The sequence below is a fragment of the Eubalaena glacialis genome, chromosome 5 (assembly GCF_028564815.1).
Source record: "Eubalaena glacialis isolate mEubGla1 chromosome 5, mEubGla1.1.hap2.+ XY, whole genome shotgun sequence".
NCBI lineage: Eukaryota > Metazoa > Chordata > Mammalia > Artiodactyla > Balaenidae > Eubalaena > Eubalaena glacialis.
The window spans coordinates 153,596,138-153,610,092 of record NC_083720.1 but is presented as its reverse complement, the minus strand read 5'-3'; positions in this window follow the sequence as shown (position 1 = coordinate 153,610,092).

The window sequence follows — 13,955 nt, the reverse complement described above, 5'->3', positions numbered from 1 at the left end:
AATAATGTACATGTCTGTGTTCCTAAAATATTCATTTCAATATGCCTGATAAATATGCATGGTAAAATTATTTAAGGCATTAAATAATTCATTGTCTACTTTTTAAGATTAAGTAGTGTAACAGATCGAGGAAAATATTCTTTCTTATTATTTCTGCATAAATTGTAACATATATAAATACCTAAATCCCAAGTATATAAGGAGTATTATCCAATTACTTACAGTTTAGAAAAGTGTAGAATTGGGACCTCTCCAAAAAAGAGCCATTCAACCTTAATAACTAGGGGAAATGTAGTCAGGTGAGTTAGTGAAAATGGGATATTCATACAAAGTGAGGCACTTGGTTGCTCTACCTTTAGTTATTTTGATGTATGCTAAATAACCATTCATTTAATTCATCTGTATAAACACATTTTCATATTTGACCACCAGGAGGCAGTATAGGCTTAGTTGTGATAGTCTTTATGTTAAAACATGTAAACTTTATTTTTTTAAGTTTGGGCTTCTTCACCCTTCCCCGTCCCCACCCCTGCCCTGCACCTCTCTTCGGAAATGACTATAATTTGCCATCAATGGATTTTAAAAATCTGAACTAGGAAAGAAAACTACTATCTGCCTTATGCCTTACATGAATCAGTCGAATCCCCAGTGTGATGTCTGCTTTTCAGTCTGTAAGTTTTCACGCCTTTTCAGCTTTATTATTTGGACTTTATCATTTGGTTTCCTAGAAGTTGAACACATCACAAAATAAACCCACACCTAGAGTTGTTCAAACAGAAGAGTGTGTCGCCTTCGAATATTCAGGACCTAGAAGAATTCTCGCAGCCCGTGCTGCCAACACTGTGAGTAATGCTGAGCAAATACTGAGCTAGAAGTCTCATAATTCTCTGAGCCAGTGACAGAACCGTCATTACTAAATCGTCAGGCTGAATTGCCTCAGGTTTCTCTAAGATGCTCTAATAATTCTTCAGCTTCATTGGACATTTTAGGTCACAGAGACCTGGGACTATTTGCCCTGCTATTTTTGAAGAACCTTTTGCAACCAAGAGGCAGAAATGTTTTCCCAATAGGCTATTAAGAAATCCTATGCTGTATCTGGATGGATTCTAAATATGGATTCTTAAGGGTCTTCCCATAACTGGTAGACTGGCTTGTGGAAGGCGTGTTCTCAGTTCCTATTTCCTGGGTACAGAACGATGTCTTACTAAGGTGAATTGTTTGACGTAAATGGAGCAGCAAATGAGCCTGTTGTCTGTTTCAGCTCTGAAGTGCCTAGTGGAAAATTACCGTGAAACAAGTTCCACGGAGATAGGAAAGCTGGACATGTCTAAAATGCTCAAATCAGAAACGGAGATATTTTCCAGAATCTTCTTAATTTCTCTTCATTTACACAACAAAAGTCATTTAGAATCCTGTCTATTCATTTACATCATCTTGTGATGCTTCCTATTGAGGACCTCAGGTCTGAAATTCCAAAATCACATATAGGTGTTGTCTTAGTAATAAAACCTTCAGCTTTCACATGGAAATATAACATAGTTCTTAAATAGGTGGTAAGAAAATATATATAATTAACTCTCACAATATATTCCAATAGGATTTTGTGCATTTTATTGGGGGCAGAGGGGTTGAATGACAACTTGGTATTTATTCCAGCACCATTTGTTGAAAAATTCTGCTTTTCTCTGGTGTTCTGAAATGTTTTTAATGAATGCCAAATTCCTATAGGTACTTGAATAAATCTGTGGGTCCTGTAATCATTTTTTGTGCTAGGACCACAGAGTTGTAATGTACTTTTTTTTTTTAATGTAAGTTTCCTTTATTTATTTATTTATTTATTTATATTATTTTTGGCTGCATTGGGTCTTCGTTGCTGCCCTCGTGCTTTCTCTAGTTGCGGCGAGCAGGGGCTACTCTTTGTTGCGGTGCACGGGCTTCGCATTGCGGTGGCTTCTCTTGTTGCGGAGCACAGGCTCTAGGCACGTGGGCTCAGTAGTTGTGGCTCGCGGGCTCTAGAGCACAGGCTCAGTAGTTGCGGCGCACGGGCTTAGTTGCTCCGCGGCATGTGGGATCTTCCCGGACCAGCAATGGAACCCGTGTCCCCTGCATTGGCAGGTGGATTCCTAGCCACTGTGACACCAGGGAAGTGCTGTAGTTACTGTCTTAATAACATATATTAAAATTGTTTAGCTTGTCCATTATTGTTATTCTCTTTCAGGTTATTCCAGGCTATTCTTGCATGCTTACTTTTCTGGATGAATTTAGAATAAGTCTATCAAGTTCCAAGCAAACACATATAACAGCAATGAGACATCTGTTTGTATTTTGTTTGGATAGCATCTGAATTTGTAGATTTAATTCAAATATTGAATTATATTTTAATAACAATTCAAATAATTCAATATATAAATTTCAAATATTGAGTCTTCCTATTCAAGAGCATCTAATATCTTTGCACATTTTTAAAATATTTTGGTTGTGCTACTGAATGATTTTCTGTCTTATTATTATTGTTTTAAAGTACCAGTTCTTGGTTTTATTTATCAATTCTACTACTTATCTTCCATATATCTGTTGTAATCATTTTAATCCTCTTTATTTTTAATCTGAGTTAAGTGGTTAATTCAATGTTTTATTCTACTTCTTTTAGTAAGTATAAGTTCCTAGGCCTATTAATTTTTCTATAAATATGGTTTTAGACAAGTCACATAATTTTTGATATCTAGAGTTTTTATTTTCATTTTCTAGGGATTCTGTGCTATCAATTTCAGTATCCTGCTTTACACAAGAATAATTAAGGCAGCACTTAAAAATGTCCAGATGGTTAAAATTTTTAATTTTTATTTTTCTACTTTCTATTTTTCACATAATTAGTGCAATCTATATTCTTTCTATTTATTAAAATATACTGAAGAATTTTTTGTGCGCTAAGATAGGATCTTATTTCTATAAATGCTTAATGATGTTTGAAAATAAGGTGTCATAACTGTTCTCAGACTATTAAATTCAGCGTATACCTATTAAATCAACCTTATTTATTGTCTTTTTCATAGCCTTTAAACAAATATTTGGGACCCCTGCTGTAGACAACTTAAAAGTATAAAAGAATATTAAAAAAGAAATCACACCATCCTATAAAACTTAGATTATTACTATTAACATTTTAGTTTATTTTCAAGTGTTTCCTAAGGATATTTTATTTAATCATGCTATGCAGTATTAAATATTATTTTTCATTTATTTCTACATGAGTGTTTCCTATGTTGTAAAAGAAGAACATTTTAATTAACATTAACATTTTAATGGATATACAGCATTCCAATATATCCAAGTCATAACTGACCTAACCCTCTCCCTGTTGTAAAACACTTGGGTTGTTTCCAACTGTTACTATAATTAAGCCTGTTATGAGAACCTCTGTACTGGATCTTGGAAGTATCTCTATTTTCTTATATTAAAGTCCTGGAGAGTGAATTATAGGGCCAAAGAGTACAAACAATTTTAAGACTTTTAAAATGTATTGCCAAATTACTTTACAGATAAATTTTACAAAAATATGCACCCACAAATTCTTGCTTCACTGCACATTTACCAGCATTGAACCTGAACACTATTTTAATCTTTCCAGCTGGATAATCAAACCTAAGCTCATGGTCATAATTTCCATTTTCAATGAGCCTGAATATTTCCTTATGTTTGTAGCCGTTGACCTCTTCATAGGATTTACGTTGCCATAATCTTAATATAATTGGTCCATAGGGACCTGTATTCAAAGTTCCCACCAACCTGCAAATGAACTTTCAGTGTGCATCTCATTTGTAAGTTAGAAGCTATTTATATTAGCTATAGGTTAGAATGGAACCAGAGAGCTGGCACACTAGCAAACTCATCAGAACTACCCAAAAGAACTTTCTGCAAAGTTGGAGATGCTTTATATTTGTACTGTCCATTATGGTAGCCGCTAACAGCATGTGACCACAGAGCTCTTGAAATGTGGCCAATGTGACCAAGGAGCTGAATTTTTTATTTTATTCCATTTCCAGTAATATACATTTTAATTTTAATAGCCACATATAGCTAGTGGTTATCACATTTGACATCACAGCTCTCAGCCATTTGCCCATCTTAGGGAACGGGTCAGTCTAGGCTTTGTAATTGGCCTACTAAATCCATAAGCAAGAGGGAAAAAAATAAGATCATGGGGCAAACTACAGAGTGTGAGTCAAGCTCAGTAAATGTAGTATAGACTCAATATATTTTTGTTGGTTTTTGAACTGAAGTGGCCATGTTAATCTAGCATATTCATGTACAATAGTAATTAATACTTCTTCAGTGCTTACCCACGTACCGATCTGTGTCCCAATGCTTTTCACATACTAACACACAATCCTCACAGTAAATCTTTAACATAGCTGCTCTCAGTTTCTCCATTCTACAGATTAAACAACTGAGGCACAAAGAGGCACTTGCCTAGGGGCATACAGCTAATAAGTGAGAGAGCCAGGATTCAAGCCCAGCTGGTCTGACTCCAGAATCCATGCTTTTATTTTGTTTATTTTTTATTTATTTATCTATTTTTGGCTGCGTTGGGTCTTCGTTGCTGCGCGTGGGCTTTCTCTAGTTGCAGCGAGCGGGGGCTACTCTTCGTTGTGGTGCGCGAGCTTCTCGTTGCGGTGGCTTCTCTTGTTGCGGAGCACAGGCTCTAGGTGCATGGGCTTCAGTAGTTGTGGCTCGTGGCCTCAGTAGTTGTGGCTCATGGGCTCTAGAGCACAGGCTCAGTAGTTGTGGTGCGTGGGCTTAGTTGCTCCGCAACATGTGGGATCTTCCCGGACCAGGGCTCGAACCTGTGTCCCCTGCATTGGCAGGTGGATTCTTAACCACTGCACCACCAGGGAAGTCCCCAGAATCCATGCTTTTAACCACTGCTTTATATTGCCTGTTGGTACATAATCACTATGGGTAAATAATACCTATTGTACTTAATGAAATCAAATATGCTATTGTCTGAATGTCTTTAATAATAATGCCTGTAATAAGGGGCAAACCTTGTATTTCACAATTTAGAGTCAACAGGCTTACAATCAAATCCCTTGCTAAAAACAAGAATTGTTTGTGAATGAAAAGGAACTCACTACAAGAAAGGCAGTCAGCACGTACAGGAACAGAACTGGCTATCAAATCATTCCCTGAAGTCTTCACAGAAAACAAATATAAAAGATTTCACAGCTTGGCCAAGAGGGAGGGGGGAGGGAGAGGGATGGAGTGGGAATTTGGGGTGGGTAGATGCAAACTACTACATTTAGAATGGATAAACAGGGTCCTACTGTATAACACAGGGAACTATATTCAATATCCTGTAATAAATCATAATGGAAAAGAATATAAAAAAAGAATGTATATATGTGTATAACTGAGTCCCTTTGCTGTACAGCAGAGATTGGCACAATGTTGTAAATCAACTATACTTCAATTAAAAAAAATTTTTTTAAATGGCCGTGTTTTGCGTCTACTGGGTGAAGCAAATAGAAGAAAATCTCCGTGTCACCCGGCTGCTCAGGAATTGCAAGATGCATGATTTACGAAAGTCGTGTTTGTTAAACGATTAGAAGCTTTGCTCTCAGGGGATTGTTTCATTAAGGCTGTGTCCTTTCTCATGTGAAATGTCTGTTTAGTGTTGAGAATAATATATTGGCTGACTCTTTTAATCTATAGCTTTCCAAAGCACAAAATTAGTCTACACTAAATTAGCTCAACACGAAGCCAATCACAAAGGGATCAAAGTTCTCAAATGGGCATCAAACTTCTTTTGAGGGGAAAACTATTTTAAGACATACACACTTTTTAAAACACATACTTCCAAAAGTGGTACTGCCAACATTTTAAAACTTTTAAAGATTTGCAAAAGGAAACGTTCAAGTGTCCGGGGAAATTTACATAACTGATGTGCAAGCAGCCTGTTCCACTGTAATGAATCACATATCCCTTCAGGGAGCAGCAGGGCTGCCTATGCTGTACGCTCTGCACACATCTGCACACATCTGCGTTGGGCAAAACTTTAAGATACCCGTGTGGGGATGACTAGTGGATGGAACTAGTTGTGGTGACTCCTAGTTGATGGAACCACTAGTGGATGAGAGACAACTAGCAAGAATACAGACGATCCTTGGACCTGGCTGAGAAGGTGGCTTTGACAACTTACTAAACCCACTGCTCTCTGCCTCTGACGTGGAAACGTTACAGCTGAGGTTGCTTGAGCTCTGGAAGCATCATTATTAAAATTAATACAGAGTGAGACAGGCTGGGACCTGGGACCCTTTGCTGCAGTGCTGCAATGCTTGCACCTGGGCAAACCTCTCCTTGAGCAACAACATACCAGGTTGGCCGATATGTTCATTTGGGTTTGGCCGACCCAATACAAAGAAGCTATATATATGGGGCTAAAAATAACTGTGCACGCACAGCTGGGACAAATTCTGGACAAAAGATGCGAAGAGACCAAAAAACCCAACTGCCGCTTCTGAAGAGCCTGGAGCAAAACCAGGGTGCTGGGAGCAAAAGCAGGGCACCCACCGCGCACGCCCCCTGCACTCAGCACCACCCCTCCGGCCCGGCCTCTGGACACACCCCTACCCTCACCCCATATAAGGAACAAGCTCGCCCCCCCAACCCAAGGAGCTGGCGAGCGCCCCATACAGCCCTGCCTGAATTTCTTGTCTGGCCTCTCATCAGTTTCTATTGACTGGGGGAGGCCAAGAACCCTGGTCGGTATCAAACACCCTGTGCAGTCATAGTCAAGACTCTAATTTTCAGTATTATTCCAAACTCAGGTCTGGCTGCTTGCCGCTCCGAAATCAATACCGGAGAGAGGCAAATGCTGGTGGACAGAAGAGTTGCCTTTAATCAGAATGCTGGTGATCTGGGGAGACGGTAGCCTCACTGTCTGCAAAACAACAGCGCTGAAGAGTCTGCTCAGCCCTGAAGGTTTTTAAAAGCAAAAAGGGAAGTGATCTCAGTGAATCACTGAGCTGGGGGGTCACAGCTGTCGCCGTCCCCCACTGTGTACAGGCTGTGGACTCCTTGTGACCTTTCTTTAGATGCTATCTTGTTCACACAGCTTGTTCATGAGATTACTGAAGGGGAAGCTGGGGAAGAGATCTGGTCCTCTATTAATTATTTATTGTCCATTTCTACTTCTTTGATCTACGGAAACAACCAGCAAATTAGGCAAGGTATTGTGTGATCAAAAGATTTTGAAAGGTGTGCTAGGGCCAGAGATGAGTAGAGCATGGGGTGCCTGGTTTAAGGTTAGTGACAAGACCAAGGGGCCTCCTGCAGAGAGCTCTTTCCTGCCAAAAGCTGCTTACAATATCAGAGAGGCAAAAGTTTAAAACCCGATCCTGCCACCTACTAGTAGTGTAGTACTAGATCATTTGATTAACCTCCCTGAGCCTTGGTTTCTTCATCTACTACGAAGCCACATTATTGGCCAGAGTGCTGAGGACAATCTGTGCGACAGCAAAGTTCCAGAGGCTTGTCACACAAAGAGAGGATGAGCCCAGAGACAAAATGGCATCAGCAGTCATCAGACAAGGATGAACTCAGGAAAAGACCAGACCCCAAACTGGGTTAACAGGGCTGCAGGGACAAAGCAAACGCAGCAACAGCTAGGGTGAAGAAGTAATTTCAGGTGCACGCCAAAGCCACAGTAAAAGCAAGATGATGTACCTGTCAGAACTCAGAACAGTTTTTTCTGATGGCCTCGTGCCATATTCCACATCCAGGATTGTTTAAAGAGGTCTGAGAACCGTTTCTGACAATCTGAAACTCAGTTTTCATAACGCAAAATGAAAATTTAAAATACCAACCCCACCTGAGGACATGGGGAGGGGGAAGGGTAAGCTGGGACAAAGTGAGAGAGTGGCATGGACATATATACACTACCAAATGTAAAATAGATAGCTAGTGGGAAGCAGCCGCATAGCACAGGGAGATCAGCTCGGTGCTTTGTGACCACCCAGAGGGGTGGGATAGGGAGGGTGGGAGGGAGGGAGACGCAAGAGAGAGGGGATATGGGGATATATGCATATGTATAGCTGATTCACTTTGTTATACAGCAGAAACTAACACACCATTGTAAAGCAATTATACTCCAATAAAGATGTTAAAAAAAAAATTAAATTAAAATAGTGGAAAAAATAAAATAAAATACCAACCCCGCCTAGCACAGTTATTTGGAGGAACAAGGGATTAATGCAAATGAAAACATTATTATGCAAACTAACATCCTGTAACATTAAGTGCCCATTAGTGTGTTTTCAGTGCCCTAATCAAGTCTCTTAGGAGAGAGATTTTACTTACCTCATTATCCTAGGAAATATAAGTGTAACTAGTAATCAAATTAATAGTTATTCTAAGAGGATGTCTTTGCTGCATCAATTAAACAGGATTAAGACATGAAATCTCAGCACTTGTTTATTATTTAGGATTTTTATGTGTTCTACTTTCTCTGATGGATATTTACTTTTGTCAGGGAGTGGGAAATTTCCCCTGGACCCCTCTTGAGTTCTTGTGGCTAGACTAATAAGAAAATTCACACAAGACAGATTAACAGGTGAAAAAAAAAACAAGTATTAATTCATGCTCATGGAGGTCTCATAGAAATGGGACCTAAGAAGTGGCCAAAGCAGGCAGGTTTTATAATTTTTAGACAAAGGAACAATACATTTGTGAGGAATTGACAGGACAAAAAACTTAGGCTTTGGGCACTCAATTAGTGAAGAATCTAAACAGTGTTTGGGCTTGGGGTAGTAAATTTAAAAAGAAACATACAGAGTGAAGTAAGTCAGAAAGAGAAAAACAAATACCGTATGCTAACACATATATATGGAATCTAAGAAAAAAAAAGGTCATGAGGAACCTAGGGGTAAGATGGGAATAAAGACACAGACCCACTAGAGAATGGACTTGAGGATATGGGGAGGGGGAAGGGTAAGCTGGGACGAAGTGAGAGAGTGGCATGGACATATATACACTACCAAATGTAAAATACATAGCTAGTGGGAAGCAGCCGCATAGCACAGGGAGATCAGCTCGGTGCTTTGTGACCACCTAGAGGGGTGAGATAGGGAGGGTGGGAGGGAGGGAGATGCAAGAGGGAAGAGATATGGGAACATATGTATATGTATAACTGATTCACTTTGTTATAAAGCAGAAACTAACACACCATTGTAAAGCAATTATACTCCAATAAAGATGTTAAAAAAAAAAACAAAAAAAGAAATATGGTTTGTTTATATAGGCTTCTCTGCCCAAACTCCCTGTCTCTGACAGTAAGGATGTCCTTCCACCTCTAGATGCAGGGAGATCACCTTTCGTAGGGGAGGTTTACTTCCTGCTTTTCTGGGAGACAGAGAAGGGTCAATTTTCTTCTTGGATTGGCTGCTTCTCCAGCAACTTCTATTCAGAGTAATCCATATGCAATTGTGGCATATTTGGGGGAGGCCTGGCCTGAGCCCCAACTCTTTGTTTTTTAATATATAGCAATTGAGTTGTTCTTATACTAGATCAAGGGTCATCAATCATGTATGCCAAAGTTAGCCACAGGGAATAACGATTTGTTGTGACTTTAGGCTGCTTACTTCTTCTAGATACGTCAGCGCCACTTACGAAAGGGTGTGCAATGCAGTGACAGATACAAACAGACTAGCATTTTATTGACCTGAGTTAAACTCTAGTTCCACCACTTGGTATTTGGGTAAACTCTGGTACATTATGCCTTCTAAGCTTCAGTTTCTTTTTCATTTGTAAAATGGAGAAATGAATGCCTACAGAAGTTCAAAGAATGAATGGCATAAAAGAAAGAAGGCGTCACCGGGCTGGTGCTCATAGGTGCCCCGGCAGGTGCCCAAGTGCCCTTGATCTCAGTGATTTGGGCTCTCGACTTGGTCTTGAAAACTCAGAAACTGAAAATCATAGGGACCCAGAGTAGACTGACCTCAACCATTCTGAGTTCAAGCTATCAAAATACAGAAGAGACAAGTACAAATTGTTGTATGTTAGTCCATTAGTATTGATGAGTGAGCTCTCTCGGCCATGTGGAGCTACCTCTCCACTACATCCTGAAAGGTGAGCTGCATGGAAAATCAACTGAACAGAAGGTTCTTTTTTTTTAAATTTAACTTAATTTAGTTATTTTTTATACAGCAGGGTCTTATTAGTCAACCATTTTATACATATTAGTGTATACATGTCAATCCCAATCTCCCAGTTCATCCCACCCCCCACCACCCCCCACCTGGCTTTCCCTCCTTGGTGTCCATATGTTTGTTCTCTACATCTGTGTCTCTATTTCTGCCCTGCAAACCGGTACATCTGTACCATTTTTCTAGGTTCCACGTATACGCGTTAATATATGATATTTGTTTTCCTCTTTCTGACTTACTTCACTCTGTATGACAGTCTCTAGGCCCATCCACAGCTCTACAAATGAACCAATTTCATTCCTTTTTATGGCTGAGTAATATTCCATTGTATATATGTACCATATCTTCTTTATACATTCATCTGTTGATGGGCGTTTAGGTTACTTCCATGACCTGGCTATTGTAAATAGAGCTGCAATGAACATTGTGGTACATGACTCTTTTTGAATTATCGTTTTCTCTGGCTATATGCCCAGTAGTGAGATTGCTGGGTCATATGGAAATTCTATTTTTAGTTTTTAAGGAACCTCCATACTGTTCTCCATAGTGGCTATATCAATTTATATTCCCACCAAGAGTGCAAGAGGGTCCACTTTTCTCCACACCCTCTCCAGCACTTGTTGTTTGCAGATTTTCTGATGATGCCCATTCTAACCGGTGTGAGGTGATACCTCATTGTAGTTTTGATTTGCATTTCTCTAATAATTAGTGATGTTGAGTATCCTTTCATGTGTTTATTGGCAATCTGTGTATCTTCTTTGGAGAAATGTCTATTTAGGTCTTCTGCCCATTTTTGGATTGGGTTGTTTGTTTTTTTGATATTGAGCTGCATGAGCTGCTTGTATATTTTGGAGATTAATCCTTTGTCCGTTGATTCGTTTGCAAATATTTTCTCCCATTCTGAGGGTTGTCTTTTCGTCTTGTTTATGGTTTCCTTTGCTGTGCAAAAGCTTTTAAGTTTCATTAGGTCCCATTTGTTTATTTGTGTTTTTATTTCCATTTCTCTAGGAGGTGGGTCAAAAAGGATCTTGCTGTGATTTATGTCATAGAGTGTTCTGCTTACGTTTTCCTCTGAGAGTTTTATAGTGTCTGGACTTACATGTAGCTCTTTAATCCATATTCAGTTCGTTTTAGTGTGTGGTGTTAGGAAGTGTTCTAGTTTCATTCTTTTACATGTAGCTGTCCAGTTTTCCCAGCACCACTTATTGAAGAGGCTGTCTTTTCTCCATTGTATATCCTTGCCTCCTTTGTCATAGATTAGTTGACCATAGGTGCGTGGGTATATCTCTGGGCTTTCTGTCCTGTTGCATTGATATATATTTCTGTTTTTGTGCCAGTACCATACTGTCTTTATTACTGTAGCTTTGTAGTATAGTCTGAAGTCAGGGAGCCTGATTCCTCCAGCTCCGTTTTTTTTTTGCCTCAAGACTGCTTTGGCTCTTCAGGGTCTCTTCTGTCTCCATACAAATTTTAAGATTTTTTCTTAAAAAAAAAATCTAGTTCTAGTTCTGTACAAAATGCCATGGGTAACTTGATAGGAATTGCATTGAATCTGTAGATTGCTTTGAGTAGTGTAGTCATTTTCACAGTATTGCTTCTTCCAATCCAAGAACATGGTATATCTCTCCATCTATTTGTGTCATCTGTGATTTCTTTCATCAGTGTCTTATACTTTTCTGAGCACACATCTTTTACCTCCTTAGGTAGGTTTATTCCTAGGTATTTTATTCTTTGTTGCAATGGTGAATGGAATTGTTTCCTTAATTTCTGTTTCTAATCTTTCGTTCTTAGTGTATAGGAATGCAAAAGATTTCTGTGTATTAATTTTGTATCCTGCAACTTTACCAAATTCACTGTTTAGCTCTAGTAGTTTTCTGGTGGCATCTTTAGGATTATCTACATATAGTATCATGTCATCTGCAAACAGTGACAGTTTTACTTCTTTTTCTCCAACTTGTATTCCTTTTCTTTTTCTTCTCTGATTGCTGTGACTAGGACTTCCAAAACTATTAAGTGGTGAGAGTGGACATCCTTGTCTTATTCTTGATCTTAGAGGAAATGGTTTCAGTTTTTCACCATTGAGAATCATGCTTGCTGTGGGTTTGTCATATATGACCTTTATTATGTTGAGGTAGGTTCCTCTATGCCCACTTTCTGGAGAGTTTTTATCATAAATGGGTGTTGAATTTTGTCAAAACTTTTTCTGCATCTGTTGAGATGATCGTATGGTTTTTATTCTTCAATTTGTTAATATGGTATATCACATTGATTGATTTGCATATATTGAAGAATTCTTGCATCCCTAGGATAGATCCCACTTGATCATGGTGTATGATCCTTTTAATGTGTTGTTAGATTCTGTTTGCTAGTATTTTGTTGAGGATTTTTGCATCTATATTCATCAGTGATATTGGTCTGTAGTTTTCTTTTTTGTAGCATCTTTGTCTGGATTTGGTATCAGGGTGATGGTGGCCTCCTAGAATGAGTTTGGGAGTGTTCCTTCCTCTGCAATTTCTTGGAAGAGTTTGAGAAGGATGGGTGTTAGCTCTTCTCTATTGTTTGATAGAATTCACCTGTGAAGCCATCTTGTCCTGGACTTTTGTTTGTTGGAAGATTTTTAATCACAGTTTCAATTTCATTACTTGTGATTGGTCTGTTCATATTTTCTATTTCTTCCTGGTTCAGTTTTGGAAGGTTATACCTTTCTAAGAATTTGCCCATTTCTTCCAGGTTGTCCATTTTATTGGCATAGAGTTGCTTGTAGTAGTCTCTTAGGAGGCTTTGTATTTCTGTGGTGTCTGTTGTAACTTCTCCTTTATCATTTCTAATTTTATTGATTTGAGTCCTCTCTTTTTTTGATGAGTCAGGCTAAAAGTTTATCAATTTTGTTTATCTTCTCAAAGAACCAGCTTTTAGTTTTATTGATGTTTGCTTTGTTTTCTTTCTTTCTATTTCATTTATTTCTGCGCTGATCTTTATGATTTCTTTCCTTCTACTAACTTTGGGTTTTGTTTGTTCTTCTTTCTCTCGTTCCTTTGGGTATAAGGTTAGATTGTTTATTTGAGATTCTTCTTGTTTCTTGAGGTAGGATTGTATTGCTATAAACTTCCCTCTTAGAACTGCTTTTGCTGCATCCCATAGGTTTTGGATCAGCATGATTTCATTGTCATTTTTCTCTAGGTATTTTTTGATTTCCTCTTTGATTTCTTCAGTGATCTCTTGGTTATTTAGTAACGTATTGTTTAGCCTCCATGTGTTTGTGTTTTTTTACTTTTTTTTCCCTGTATTTGATTTCTAATCTCATAGCCTTGTGGTCGGAAGAGATGCTTGATACGATTTCAGTTTTCTTTAATTTAACGAGACTTGATTTGTGACCCAAGATGTGATCTATCCTGGAGAATGTTCCATGTGCACTTGAGAAGAAAGTGTAATCTGCTGTTTTCAGATGGAATGCCCTATAAATATCAATTAAATCTATCTGGTCTACTGTGTCATTTAAAGCTTGTGTTTCCTTATTAATTTTCTGTCTGGATGATCTGTCCATTGGTGTAAGTGAGGTGTTAAAGTGCCCCACTATTACTGTGTTACTGTCAATTTCCTCTTTTATACCTGTTAGCATTTGCCTTATGCATTGAGGTGCTCCTATGTTGGGTGCATATATATTTATAATTGTTATATCTTCTTCTTGGATTGATCCTTTGATCATTATGTAGTGTCCTTCCTTGTCTCTTGTAACATTCTTTATTTTAAAGT